Raw genomic sequence first — 14,925 nt, 5'->3', positions numbered from 1 at the left:
TTTTTTTTATTTTTTATTTTTTTATTTTTTAATGTAACTAAATGTGGACGTTAAACAAAGAAGGAAGTCCCTGGTGCTGAGGGAAAACATAACTGTCCTAGGGAAGTACTGGCTGAGGAGCTCCATAGAGACCGGGCAAAGCAATAGAGGCCAATGCAGTAAATGTGAAAAACGTTCCTATCTGAGAACTGAAGCTGGAAGGGAGAAGCTGCATCTCTCCAGGACACCCACCTGAAAAATAGCCAGTTGAGCTGGTAGTCCACATGTTAGCTGTTGAAGGTCTCTAGACGACAGCTTACATCAGCAGAAAAGCCTGACTAGCAGTGTTCCTGCACTGCACGCGCTGCGGTGGAGAAGACACGAGCTGGCAGTTTCAGGCTGAATCCGTGCACTTGTGGGTGAGGGGGCCACAATCTGCTGCCACGGGGGCACCAAGTGCTAGTCTAGGGGTTAATGAGGCTGCCTCAGCAGCTGCAGGGGGAAGAAGCCCCTGGCCACGCGTAGCTGGCAAAGCCAGGGGTACTTGCTGGGAAAGCCACAGGTGTGGAGAGTGGGAATCTGGTCCACTTGGGGCAGGCTTCAACAGGAGGTATCGGTGTTTGGTCTGAGCCTGAAGCAGGCCTGGCTGTAGCGTACAAGTATTTTGCCATTAGTGTGGCTGGTTCAAATCTAGACCAGCCTTCCTGTGTTCAAAATAGCTATTAGCTAACGGCTAATATGAGGCTTCCAGTACATTTTCCTGAGAAATCTCTTCCCTGGGGCTGTTGCCTCAGCCAGCAATCCTTGCTTTCACAGGCAGCAGCTCCTTGAGCAAGACCAAGAGAAACTCATTTGATTCCCAAGCCCCGGAGAGAGGCTGTCGAGGAAAGGCTGCAGGGGTGGTGTGATCCCCGCTAGCGGTGTCCTTGCTGCCAACCCGGGTCGTGTGTGCATCATTTCGGGCACATAAGCGATAGCGCTGCAGGTTAAAATCGTCCTTTCCTGGGATTACCCTTTGCAATGCAAAGCTGGTGTTGTGGAGGCACCCAGGCAAGCTCTGTCTAAGATCAACGTTCTTGTGGCCAGTGCTGCAGGGGTGTTTGTATAAATACATTGCATCTGTAATGTTGTTTTTTGCCCACTTTTGGAATGTTTCCAGCAGAAAACCAGTTTGTGCAGGGTGCGTTCCCTTGCAAGCTCAAACTGGGCTATCTTCGGCCAAAAGTCCCTCCCAGGCTGAGACATCTCTGGGAGAAAAAGAGCTAAGTAGAATAAATATGAGCCTTTTTGAGGAAAATCTCACTCTTTTTCCTCAGGAGTAAGAGTGCTTTTATACTGAATATTTGCAGGAATGTGCAGCTGCCCTTGTTTACATATTTTATAACAATAATTCCTTCACTTGCAGTGGCTCTAGTTCAAGAAAATAATTAAATGTATGCTGAAGCCCATTTAGGAAAAGTACAGCTTTAAAGAGTGTGCTTCAGCATAAGTCTTGAGGTCTTGTTGACTCCCAGTGATAATTTAAGTGGAAGGCCCGCGCTGAAAGGTGCTTTCTGTGCTGCTTGAGCACAAATGCTTTTCTGAATCAGGACATTGAAAATAAAGCAACTTTTCCGAAGGGCTGGAAACTTCACCCTGAAGTTAACATTTGAATGTGAAATGCTTTGTTTTGGGAAGTTTAATGTGGTGGACTTCCTCCTCTGCATTTTAAGACACAAACCAGGGGCTACGTTTTGCCTAGAAAACTCTTACTTCCAGTCTTTTCCAATGACCTTCTGCAAATAGATTTAAAGCAGGAGAACAAGGCTGTGCTTTGTCCCAGGAGAGACTGCATGTGAAGTGATGTAGTGGAAAACATGTGCTTTTCCAGCATCATGGAAATCTTAGAGCATTGTTTGCTTGGCTTATAAAAAAGCTTGATTTGCCCCATGTGCTGATGTTTGGGAGGTCAGCCCGGGGAGGCTGCGTAGTGGGTGAATGCAGCAAAGGTTGGTGGCTATGTGCAGCTCACTGCACAACCACGTCCTTAACACATCAGTGCAAAAGCATCCACTTGTGTCAAAGGCCAGGCAAAGGGAGACAGCAGCATGAATGATGCTGAGGCACCCCAGCCAGATGTGCTGTCGAAAGATGATCCCTGGGCCTTAAAAAGCCAAAAGCTAAAGGCAGAGGTGAAGCCACCCACATGTCATCTCTGGAAGAAATTAGCCTCCTTGTTTTTCCAATGTACCCCAGTGCTAATTGCTACGCGTGAGCTGTTGGGAAATTATTGCACCTGTTAGGCTCTGTCTCGGGAGGAGCAAAAAGAAAAGCTAAGGGCAGTGTCATCTCTGGTGAAAAATAGACTTGAAGGGGCAATCAGCATCTGAGGTGTCCAGCTGTGGCTCAGGTAACACTTGTGGTTTTCCTTTCTTTTCTTTTCCTTTTTTTTTTTTTTCCCTGAGAGATTATGCATAAATCAGTAAATTCCCCAAATAAACATATTTGGCAAGGGAGATATTTTCATCTCACAATTAATGATGCCTCAATGTTTTGTAATATTTTATGAGTAAGTACCTTGCTGAGGCTCAGAGCTTTTCCTAGGAGAGGTTATTTGGTGCGTGTACGGAAAGGTATCAAGTGTCTAGTGAGTCATGCAGCCTGCTGCATAGCATGAAAGCATCCTTCTGCTAAGGTATAATAATCTTTGTAGGATTAGTTACATCCTCCTGGAAAGGAAGGTGACAGGAAGGGTTTGTACGTTGGATGCTGTCGTTCAAGATACAGTGGAAAAGAAAGCTTTATGGAATTGTCATGAGTTGGCCCAGGCACATCTTTTTCCTGGTACACTTATCCTTGACTTCTCTGCAACTTTTCAGAAATATTGGCTTCCTGTCAGGCTCTTAACTTTCAGCCTGTCTTTTCTTTCTCTGTTCAGTCAGTCTTTCCAATGGGACCTCATCTGACTTCAGAAGTCATACCTTCAAATTTTTTTCATCCACAATTTGCATATCAATCCCTATTTTTGTCTATGATAAATGCACCATTTATGGGCTTACGTGTTCCTTCTAGGGGAAGAATCTGGAACTCTTGCTTGCAAAATAATTGTGCATAACCTGGAGGCTCACTGACGACATGCACTGAATTTCTGATTTTGTGGAGGCAGACAGATGAACTTGCGGATTTCAGAATTTCCATCAGTGCTTCTGCAAAGCTTTCAGCCTTGTTTCCAAAGTCTTTACAATGGGAATAATAAAAGTGACCTTTTCCAATGACCATTAGGTGGAAATCCCACACAAGAATCAAGTATTGCAGCACTATCTTTATGCACGCAGCACGTGCGGAGGTACTAACCCCAATAAAGATGGCTTTGTATAAAGGTGAAGTATCATGATGATAGTGATGGCAGCAGTGACCTTACAATTAAGGTAGAATTTACAACCTATTGAACCCCTAGTTTAAGGACACATTTGATTTCTAGGAGCTGTAGACCTCTCAATTCCAGGACCCAGCAGGGTGTGCATGCTTCCAGACAGTGCCATTAACAGAGTTTGTTGCATTGGGCGCACAACATGCTCAGGGATTTGGCTTCCTGCTGACTTGTGCTCAGCCAGTTTGGTGTACAGGTAGACTTGCTGTCTGGCTGGATGAAGCACCCTTGCAACTCTTACTCTAAGGCTGGGTAAGTGATAGACCCTCACCCTCTTTCACTACAACGTAGACCCAGCCGTGCTCAGGTGGAAATGTTTACAGACTCATCCCTGACAACCTCTCACTGCACTCAAGCTTAAGGGACCTGGTTTTGCAGTCTTTGCTTGCATGAGTGATAGCAATATGCCTCGTTAATCACCCGCACTGACGTGAACTGGCATCAGCAAGTGATTAAACCACCAAAAGTGGCTGGTTCCCTTCCTTAGCTCGTAACTAAAGACCAGGAAAAAGTAGAATAAACAAACCAAAGCCACAGAGTAGTCACGCAAGGCAAAGGGAACCAAGAAGCATCAGCAGAAAGCGCTTTGGGACAACACCATCTGTGAGTACTTGAAGTTCAGGAAATGCTGCTCTTCAAGAAATTCATGATGCTGTTGTGTATGGCCGGAAACAGGCTGGGGGTGAGGCTGTGTAATTATACCTTTTATTTGCTCAGCAAATTTTGCATCTCTTTACGTAAAACCAGCAAATGAGGAACTTGGAAAAGTCACCTTTCCAATAGACTTTTGGTTGCAGAATTGTTTAGGGACTTTCTTCTTCTAGGCCTGTATTACCTTACATGTGTGCTGCTGTTTCCCTGAAAGCTAGGGGAAGAGCAGCAGGAAGACCAGTGCTCCAACCTTCTCTGAAATACTTGGGCAACTATAGAGGGCTTTGAGCTGAGTTATAAAAGACAGGACATAATGAGCTGCATCAGCTTTGAGCCTTAGTCTTGCAAGGGGCCGCTCGAGAGTATCCAGCCCAGGGACAGCTCATTCCCTCTACATGATGCTGCTACAGTGAACCCACCAGAATCAGGGTGTGTTATACTGGAGTCCTTGCACCAGCAGAGTCTGGCAGGCTGCTGCATAAGAATTGCTGAGGCATATACTTTTTCCCTAGAAATAACTAGAGTATGTCTACAGAGCTTTCAAAGTCTAGCAGAAAAGGCAGGGCTATCTGGGTGTTTTTGTCCGTTCTGCATGGGGATGTGACGGGGGAGACAGCACAGGATGCAAGCCTTTTCTCAGTCCTCCATGGAGAAGCTGCTTCAGCATTGTCTTAGAGATGAACTGTACTTAGGTAAGATGTCAAAACGCTTGCTGGTTCTGCAGCTCAGAGCCATCAGTCCATACTTTCCCTGCTGCTTTGTCCCCCTTGGATGTTATGACTGTCTGACATGTTTATGTTATCTCTAAGCCATGGCTGTGCTGGTTAAGCTCTGAGCCCAAGCCAATAAGCCTTGTAGTTCCAGACGTGGTCCTAAGCTGATGAACCTATGCAATAGATATTTGTTGGGGTAATCTGTCAGGTTTATCTGCACTTCATGTAGCCAAAACTATTTTTCTGTGGTCTTAACAATGGATGCTCCTCTCTGGCTCAGAGTTGGAGCAGGCTTTTGGCTGAGAGGTTCCCCACCCCCTCCCTGCTGGTGGCAGCCACCCCTGGGGTGCTCTCAAGCAAGGCAGACCATGGCATGGTGGTGGCTGCAGGGGAGATATCACCTGCTTTTGGATCTCCAGAGGTAAATGCTTCAGGGAGCCTTGGGCAGATGTGCCTGGGATATTGAAGGGTTGTGTTCCTCTGAGTTCTTCCTTCTGCCCTTTGCTCCAACTTATTTAGCCTTAGGCCAAGCTAATGAGAGTCTGGGTGGGAATGGGACTGCGGGAGCCTTGCTGAGTGGGAGGTTCTACAGGATGGGCAAGACCTAGCCTGGGCCAGGCAGGCTGGTGATGTCTCGCCTTTGCCCTCCCACTGGCTCCCTTTTTATCTGTAGCAAACACTGAAACTCAGCGTCATCTACGGGCAGGAGAGATGCTCCATGTCCTCTAGGCAGCACTTGGATGGCTGACCAAGGCCTGCTGTCAGAACGGGTTTGGATACCACAAGCAAGTGATTTTGCTTTCCTGTTTTAAAACAGACCCTTAAAGTTATGCTAAGGTACGTCCTCGAACACACGGCTTGCTGAGTGGGGAGGCCGCTCCTCCCTTGAGTAACCTTGCTCGTGGGACACGACAGATTGCAGCATTGCATTGCTAGCCTTCTAATTGTAACCAGATTCCCTCTGAAATGTCTGCTGAAATATTTATAAATATCATAGCCAGCAGCTGCTAATGCCAAACAGGAAATTTTAGGCTGAACAAACTTTTCCACGTTTCTAAGTGGGAAAAGTAAACCGTAGCTAGGATCTCTCTCTCTCTCTCTTTTTTTTTTTTTTAAACCAGTCTAAATAGCAACAGACTTCCACTGCTCTGTATCCTAATAAAAGTTTAGGATTCTTGAACTCTTGCCCCTCTGGATAGGCCATTTTCCAGAAGCGCGATGCCTGCACAGAGACTAGGAAGATGGCTTTGGAACAACGGGGCTGTACCTCAACACAAGCAGTGCTACTGGATGAAGCGACCGCCCCAGGTAGCACTGTAGGCTTTAGCTTAGGGCTGACTCACACCAGAAATGCCATCAGGAAGCTTTCAGTAAGGGTACATACTGTACCTGTTCTCATAATAGCTGTCTGTCTCAGGGAACTGGCATTTTAAGCTGTTAGTTAATGTAATTTCAAGGAAAAAATACAAAACTTGAACAGAAAACAATGGGTCAGAGATGTTTAGTGTGAGCAGTGGCCACTCCACACCCTCATTACGTCTGGCTTTCCACATCACTTTTCCTTTTTTTTTTTTTTTTTAATTTCCCTCTCAAGGTTTTTTCAAGGTTTTTCTTCCTTCTGATCATTTGTTATTTAGTATTGAGAAAATATTTTGAAGCCATAAGATGTGGGAAAATATAACACCAAATCTTTGTGGAATGATCTGTTTGTTTTAAACAACTTCTGCCATTTATGAAGTCACTGAATTCCATCTTTAGGCAACAGGCTTTATTAAGCTTTGGGAACTGAAATTCATTTGCTGTTACAATCAGTGGTGCTATTGGAACAGAGATGAAATGAAGCAAATGTCCTCAGTGTGCCTAAGTCTGTATTAAGTCTGAAATCACACTCTCCAGATCAAATTTCTTCAAACTGGAGAAGCACAGATCTATAACCTTGAGGTTTTTGAGAAATAAGAATTACTGAAAGAACTCAATATCTACCATCCCCACTACAGCCTTCACATACAGATATTTTTAAGAGCTCCCCTTCTGATACGGTCAGCGAACTCAGTTTATTATGGTACCTTCACAAGAGCATTCCAAAAGTGTGTCCTGTTATTGAGATTCTTTTTGTTTTAAATTTTGACTGTTAGTAGAAAACCCTTGCTTGCTTTTATTATGTGAGTTAACTTGTTTTAAACAAGTCAATGAAGTGTGATGAGCTTGGTTGCAGCAGGACACATGTTGAATTGCACTTTGTTGTTCTAGGCGGTTCTCCGTGAGTAGCATGCATGTTAAGAGGCACAAAATTGTATAAGGAAATGAACTTTTAAAGGTCCTTGTAAATTCCAATGACCAAATGGCGTTGGGACCTCAAAAGGTTTTATTACAGTAGAAATGTAGAACTTACTTAGTAGCAAATTTTTTCACAACTTTTGTAACTGAATGGATTCTGTTGGGAATAACTGAGTGGAAAGTAAAACATCCAGGTGAGCATTGATTGACTACTTGATTTTATTATTAGAGAATGTGATGAATGAAGGCCTTATCTCAGATGTGGGACTAATGGGAGTGTGGCTGGCAGGATGGTACCATCTGTGGTACATACAGGACCCTGCCAGCTTCTTAGAGGAATGCAGTGTACTATGTTGCCAGCTCACTATCCAGAAACTTATTACATGAGAAAATTGCAGTAGTTTCATCTTCAAAGTCCAAGCAGAATTTTCCAGGAACTGGAGGGATATCAGAATATCCAAAGGTCCCCACCTTATTTTTTCGGCTGGTATCCACATAAATACTCTCAATCACAAGCTTTTTTAAACAAGATATCTTGCTTAGCTGTTTGTTGCCAGGTAGTCTGCCAGTTCCTTTTAATGCTGAATCTCCCTCAGTCCACATCACTGCTAAGTCCCAGTTTGCCCTGTTTGAATGACTAATCCCTTGAGAATTGGCCAGAATTGTGCGCTTGTCCCATTGTGGGTAAGCAGATATCCATCCTGGACCTGAAATCACCTGCATCAGGGGTTTGACTTCTGTGGCTGATGCACAGATCCTGTGCTCGAGGGACCCAATGATAGACTCTTGGCAGCTCCTTTTTGCCCCCGTGTCTTTCTGCCACCTCCTCTAAAGCACCATAGGATTTCTGTACCCTTTTCCTGCTTCTGATGCTAGCCACCAGGCTTCCCTATTAGGCTTCATTCAGCCAAAATCAGAATGGCTGAGTATGAGTCATGGGTTCTTCATGTTCTGGTGTCTGAAATAAGTTACTGAGTCTAATTTAAACCAGACAGTGGGAAAGAAACGTGCTTCTGAGCCTCTGCAGATGTGTAGGCAGTCAGGAGGGACACGTCTTAGTAGGAAATAATGTCTTTCCTTTTATTCCTAGTTAATGCTTTAGACACCCAAGTGTCACAAGGTGAGACTTAAGAAGGCAGTTCAGGCACTTCACTGCCACTGAATAAATGTTGTGCTCTTTGATATGCTCTTAAATAAAGAGCTCTAACAGTGTGAGGCTCAAGTACTCAGCTGGCTGCTCTTCTACACATACCTTCCCATCAAAGATGCATCTTTCCAAGATCTTATGTAATGGTCTTAGCTAAGGGCTGGTCAAGGCTTTCAGGCAGATCTTGCAAGCATATGTAGATAAGGAGATGATCTAAGGTCTGTGTTTCCCCACATTCTCGTGTCTGTACTGTTGGAATAGACTCAGTCCTTCATTATCTGCTGTGCTATGATTCTTGTTTGGATTCGGATGTCTCCAGGGTCTCCTCTGACCACAAGGATGCAGCAACATCTTAAACATGCAAATGCAAGACAAAATAATTGAGTTGAAGTTGAACTCCAATGACATGACAAGGAGCAGGTCTATTTACAAGTCTAGTGACTCCTGGATTTTGAAAGGCCAGTAATGACTTAAGAAAAAATTTTTTTTGCATACCTGATGAGAAAATTCTGGCTGCCTGCTATCAAGATCTAATTCAGAAGGTGGTTAAAAAGGAGTTTTACTTTTCTCAGAATCTGTCTGCTGTATGGTTCTATGTGGTTCTAGGCTGCAGATTACTTTTGAATCTTCCCACTAGCTTGAATGGATATTGCCTGACCACTACTTTTTTTAATGAAAAGTCATACTGAGGAGCTATTCTGGTATTTTTCTCTCAATCTTCATAGGATTAATGGGTAATGACTGGGACACACTCATGTGGTGAGCCATTTTTGCAGGATTTGGGGAGGGAGGACCACATGGGAGTATATGACCACATCCCAAAAGGCAAAGATGACTCACATCAGACCAGCCAGAACAAAAACAGTGAATCATGAATGCAGCATGAAAGAGGAGCAAGCTACAGATCTAATTTTACAGCTGTCCACTGTAGCTTGGGTTGTTTAAGGTAAAGGCAGACTGGAATGCCCATAAAAAGCTAGAAACAGGTAGCTGTCCAAAGCAGTATGTGCCAGGTCCACAGTGAGGTGGCATCACTCCACCAGTGCATCAGGCTCTGGAGCTAGAGCAGCTGAGGATCTGGCCTGCAATTTTTATTAGATTAGGAGCAAATTAGATCTGTTTTAGAAATTTTCAGATGAAACCATTCTTTGCTGGGAAATGTCAATTCATTGAATCCAAAACCTTGGATATTTTTAAAGTGTCCCAGACCCCTATAACTCAGGTGGAGCTTGTTGCTTTTTCCCAATTAAGTCTCCCAGCCTCCTCACAGCGACCCAGGCAGCTCGAAGGACTGAACATCGGAGAGTATCAGAGCAGGCTGGATCTGTGCAAAGCCCCAGGAGGCTCTTGCAGGCTGGAGCAGACACTGTAACGAGGAAGGAACTTCCCTGGCTATCCACACGATACTTGATGGGCCCTTAATGAAGCATACCTTAAAACAACAGTGATCTCTGCTGAACCAGACTTGCAACAGGTGGCAGTGAATGGGTTCACATTTGTCTCTGGCTCTATAATGCAGAGAATTAACTTGTCCTATTTAAATATTTGACAGCTTTTACAGTTCCACAGGCTCTTCCCAGCTGCAATAGTGGAAGATTAAGCTCAATAAATTCCCATGTGTTAAAACCTACCATGCCTGTTTACCCCCTGCTTCTAAAACTTTTTTTCAAAAGCAATGACTCTTACCTCAAAATGACTTTTCTGCCTGGCCTTTCAGGACTGTATTGGTTGCTTACCAGGGAAGACAGCTGATTAGAGAAGGATGGAAAAAGGAAGGAAAAGCCAACTCTGGATTTAGGCTGTTCAGCAAAAGATAGTTTTACCACTCCGCACTGTGGGCTTTGCTGAATGACACTTAGCTCTTAGCCGTGCTGCTGAAAGTGGGACACTGTCTTGAAATGTAAGTTAACTCTGGATTAATTGAGGCTCCCATTAGAAAGACTCACAGAATGGGACCAGTCAGAAAGGGTGAGGCTGTACTGTAGCTGGTGGCTCCTTCTGCCCCTAGCATCATCTATACAGCTGTCTACAACTCAGGCTGTGGCATGGGTTGGTAGTCTTTGGGAACGAGCCCAGAGATGAGTAGAGTGGCCATCAGCCCAAGCCAGCAGCCTGAGCTATACATGTAGCTCCTAATGATTCTGGGCATGAAGTTAGCTTGTGTGGAGTGTGGTTTCTTCACCTTGCTGGGCTGACTTAACCCTGACAGTAATACCTTTGGTGATCTGTATGTCTCACATATAGGTCCAAAAGTAAAAATTATGCCTATATTAGTGCTGCTGCTGCAAAAGAGATCCACCCACCAGGGATCTATTCATAGATGCACTGCTCTGCACACTTGTGCTATGTACAGCCAGCCTACTCTCTCATGGAAAGATGTCTTTACCTTCTGTTTCCCTGGTTATTTTTACCTAGGGCAAGAATTCAAAAATGGATATGCAAATGTACCATAACGAGCAGTGCATCTGCTCACAGCCCTCCGAACATTGGCAAGCGCACGGTGCAATTGTGAGACCTGCTTCTGGCTTTGTGTCCACCTCAGTTCAACCTACCCCATCTCTACTTTATTGAGCTCTGCCATCAAACGGGCAACCCTTGTGCTTAGGAGGATGCTGAAAGTCAACCACAAGTGCTTTAGCTAATATCAGCCATGAAAATCTGCCAGTTCATCTAAGTAAACTGCCTAAGTAAATATATATTACGCACTTTATACCTTTGTTACTGCACACACACAGTAAAGAATGTCAGGTGCGTATAGCAGCAGTCGCTTCTTCCGGATTATAGATGTATATTCATTTTAATGTGCCATTTAAAATTGTGGTACAATCTTTGTGAATGACTGTGTTTTTGCAAACATGTACCTATGGGGTGCAGGATTTGACTCCAGAGTCTGTAATTGCTGTTGTCCCAGTGCTGACAAAGACTCTGGAATCTGTTCTGTGCTTTATCTGTTGGATTTTAATGCAGGTTTTTTCTTCATCGGTCTGTGTTTTGCACATACACATAATGCTTTGTATTTTATAAGCCTCATTTAGAAAATGTACTACCAGTATAAGGTGGTAGTATAATTCTGTTTACTATAAGCTCTACGCACATTCTTCTGATTCTAGTAATCTGTTTCTGGTGACTAGCTAGTTATGTCTCTAACAGTCAAATATATCACAAATGCAGAATTTTGCGCTTTTGTCTCACATAACTCAATTACTGTAAGAGCAGAATCTCTGTAGCTTGAAAAAAGTCTGTGTCTTTACTCATAATAGGGTGTCTGTAATTGGAACCACCTGCACATACTAAAGCCAAGAGCCTTTTGGCTTGAACATAGTTTAGCAGAGAGCATTAATACAATTGCTTGCCTGAGCTAATCTGTAAAGGATGTTTTCCTGTTGTCTCTGCATTAATTATTTCCATCTAGGCATGGAAATATCATTGGTCCTTGGAGGCCATCAAGAGAAGGGAAAGGAGGAATAGCAGAAGCAAATAGAAGGTGTTGGTGAATGTAGGAGGTACTTGAGTATTCTCCTACTCCTGTGTTCATGAAATCTTGGAAACAAAGGCAAAAATATTTGATTAAATCAGAACTTTTTATTTAAGGAACATATTAAAATGGAAAAAAAAAGACACTTAACTATCTAAAGGAAAACAGCAGTGAGGATAAATCTTGATGCCATGAAGGAAATGTGAAGATTCAAGGGAAGTGCTGTTAAATTGTACTGGCACTCAAATTGGTGTGGTGGTTTTGTGCTACTCAGACCGAACAGGCTGCTTGGATAAAGTATTTGAAAGTCAGTGGCGCTTCTCAGATAGAGATGTGTGTCTATGGTTTGGTCTAGTATGTGAACACTGCAGAGGGGGTTGTCCTGGTCTGCAAGAAACTCTTGCTCCTTGCGGACATCCTACAGTCTGGGCAGGTCCTTGGCTGCCCTTTTTGTGATGGGAGCTAAACAATTAGTTATGCTAAATGTGTTTGTGGAATTCTTCTGTTCCCAAAGATCCTACAGGCTGATTTGCATATACAAGAGCGTATACAGGCTGTGGCTGCCAATAGCTTTCAGACCAAATACCCAAACCTTGGAAGCCGCACAGAGCATCTTGCCAGCTTTCTTCCTTCTGTTGCTGCTGTGTCTGTGGTGTTCTGCTTTGGCTTCCTCAGTTAGGATTTACAAATGTCAACCCCTCTGCCTTGCCTCTGTTTGCTTATGTCTCCTCATCCTTGATCTTGCCTGAGACTAGGTTATAAGGGTATTAAATATTGTGCTCAGCTAGCTGAGAAATTAGAAAACAATTTCCAGAAGAGCACCTCTCTGCTGGGTTATCAGAGCAGCTTTGCTTTGAAAGTAGCATCTGCCAATGTATCTGTTCCTTTGTTCTACTTCTCTGTAAGATACATTCCTCTCTTCCTGCATTCACCTAGAAAATGTCTACTCTTAATTTTGCTTTCTTTTGGAATAAGTTATTGCCCCTCTTTTCATATTTACCCTCCCTTCTCTATTCCAAACTCTCTCTCTTTCTCTCTGCCAAACCATCTATCTTTCTTGTTGCACGTCAGCTTTGGAAAATGTCCAGTGTGCTTCTTTGCGCTCTTCCTTAATCTCTCAAGCAGAACTCCTTCTCCTGGAAGTGACTCTGTTTTAGTAGAACACCATAGGTTCTGTGGAGACATCCAGAACCATTCTACTATTTGGGTTATGAGCAAAGTCAGCAAGCAAAGATTTCAGACTGATGGTGGCTTCCCAGGCTGCGGGTGGTAGGCTTCCTCAGCAGGATGTTGTTGAACATCTCCAGCTGAGATTCAGCTCTGACATTTTCAACTATCTGAGCCTTGCTTGCCCAGCTCAACCACATACTGTGGTGGGCAGTCAAGTGTAGTTAGGCTGTCGGAGTTTGAACCTCTCTCCTCTGACTGCAGAGAGACTGTAAGTCCTCAGCTTTGCTAAGCCAAGCATCTAAGACAATGAATATCCACCCTCATCTCATCCTCTGACTTCTTTATGTGGATGAAAGTGTATTTTTAAGAGAAAGGACTTGTAGAGAAGATTTGGTCATTTTCAGCACTCATGTCGTCAGACAGCTGCATACGTGCAGCTTGAGATGCTCTGAGCATTTTGAACTCTCTGTTCTTGAAGAAGCTGTTGGAAACAGTGTCTGAGTCTCCTATGTCTCCCTGAAGATTTCAATCATGCGTGTCAACATTTGGATCTGAAAGCAGCTGTACTGAAGCAATGTTCCCAGATCAAAATGACTCATTAGCAGAGGCTGAGTTGAGTTTTTTTTTTTTTAATTCCTTTTGTAACTTTTTTAGCTCTGTTTGTCCAGCCTCCAGTAGTCACCCTGTTCCAGAATGGCTGTGTGAGCTCGAAGAAATTTACTCATTCACCAACACATGAACATCCCTGTCCAGCAGTAGCTTCCGTATGCTGAAATCAGTCACGTGACCATGAAATTTTATTGGAAAATAAATCTTTTTAAGACTGAAAGCTATTCTCTTGTCAAATCCAGGTCCAAGCAATTGTCTTTGTGATGGGCTTCTGACATACTGCTGGTTTCTCCCTAGTAACCATCTCCTGCGAAATGGTAGGCAATATATTTAAAAATCATACTTATTTGAAGCAGTTACAAGAGATCATGAAGGTGCTTCACACAAAACTGCAAATCATAACCCTGGATAGAGAAAATAGAGTTGTTTGCAAGAAATGCCTATCCCTTCACTAAAGAAATGTTATCCTGGGTGGTTGTAAAGCTAAGGAATAGAATGGCAGAGAGCATGGCCAGAACAATTGTGATATTTTCTGGGTTATACCAGTCCTCAGCTTATCTCAGGTATCAGTAGACTTTGTTTTTTCTCTGCAGGCATCAAAGCTGCTCCTGTAGAAGCAGGCACAGTGAAGCTAGGTGTCGCAGAGCTTGCCTGTCTGCAGTATTTTGCATTGTCCCAAGCAGTTGTGTGTGGTTTTCCTGGGATGGTCTCTCCTGTTTCCTGTTCCTTTTTTCTGTTCCATTTTGAAAATGAAAACTACTTGCTGTGCCAACAGCACAATGCCACAACAAATGGTGTTTTTGCTTGATAAAGTATAAACAAGCTTATTTGTTTACATAAAGCTTCTTCAGGCATATCAAGTATTTTAGCTGTTAAAAGAGCACAGTCATTTTAATATGGTCAGACTGTACTCAGACAGCCTAGGGATTTCAGAAATCATTTCCTTAAATTTATTGCTGTTTCAAGCTTTCGTTTTGTCTATAACGTTCTCTGTCGCAGCTTTTCCTTTGCAGCCTACTCACCATCTGCAGAGTTATTTGAAATGTGGCTGCTGTGTCTTGATTCATTTCCTCCATAAGGAAAGTTTTGCATTAAGTAGCGAAAGGGCCTTTGTGCTGCCCAGCAAAATCAGAACTGATTTTCACTGGGCCTCTGTCCAGGACCTGTCATTCCTACCTGAAGAGTGGGGAATGGCCGACTGTGTCCTTTCCTGTGCACTTAAAGGAGGATCCTGAATTTGCACAGACAGTCCTGAGCCTCTGCTTGTCCCTGCTCTCCCTCGTCTCTCTCCCCTTTTCCCTGACTCCATTGGATGGAGCACAGGGCCTTGCACAGAGGGATCTGTCAGCATCTTCTTTCTTCCTGCTCTTGGTTTGCTCTGCTCCCTGTGGATCTCCACGTCGGAGCAGCTCTCCACAGCCTCCTGGAAAGAGTCCTGGATTCCATTCTTCTCTACGAAAGCTGATCTTCGTTCTTGCTGAGTGTTGGAAATGGG

Source organism: Rhea pennata, chromosome 14 (genome assembly GCF_028389875.1).
Source record: "Rhea pennata isolate bPtePen1 chromosome 14, bPtePen1.pri, whole genome shotgun sequence".
Taxonomy (NCBI): domain Eukaryota; kingdom Metazoa; phylum Chordata; class Aves; order Rheiformes; family Rheidae; genus Rhea; species Rhea pennata.
This window is presented reverse-complemented; position numbering follows the sequence as displayed.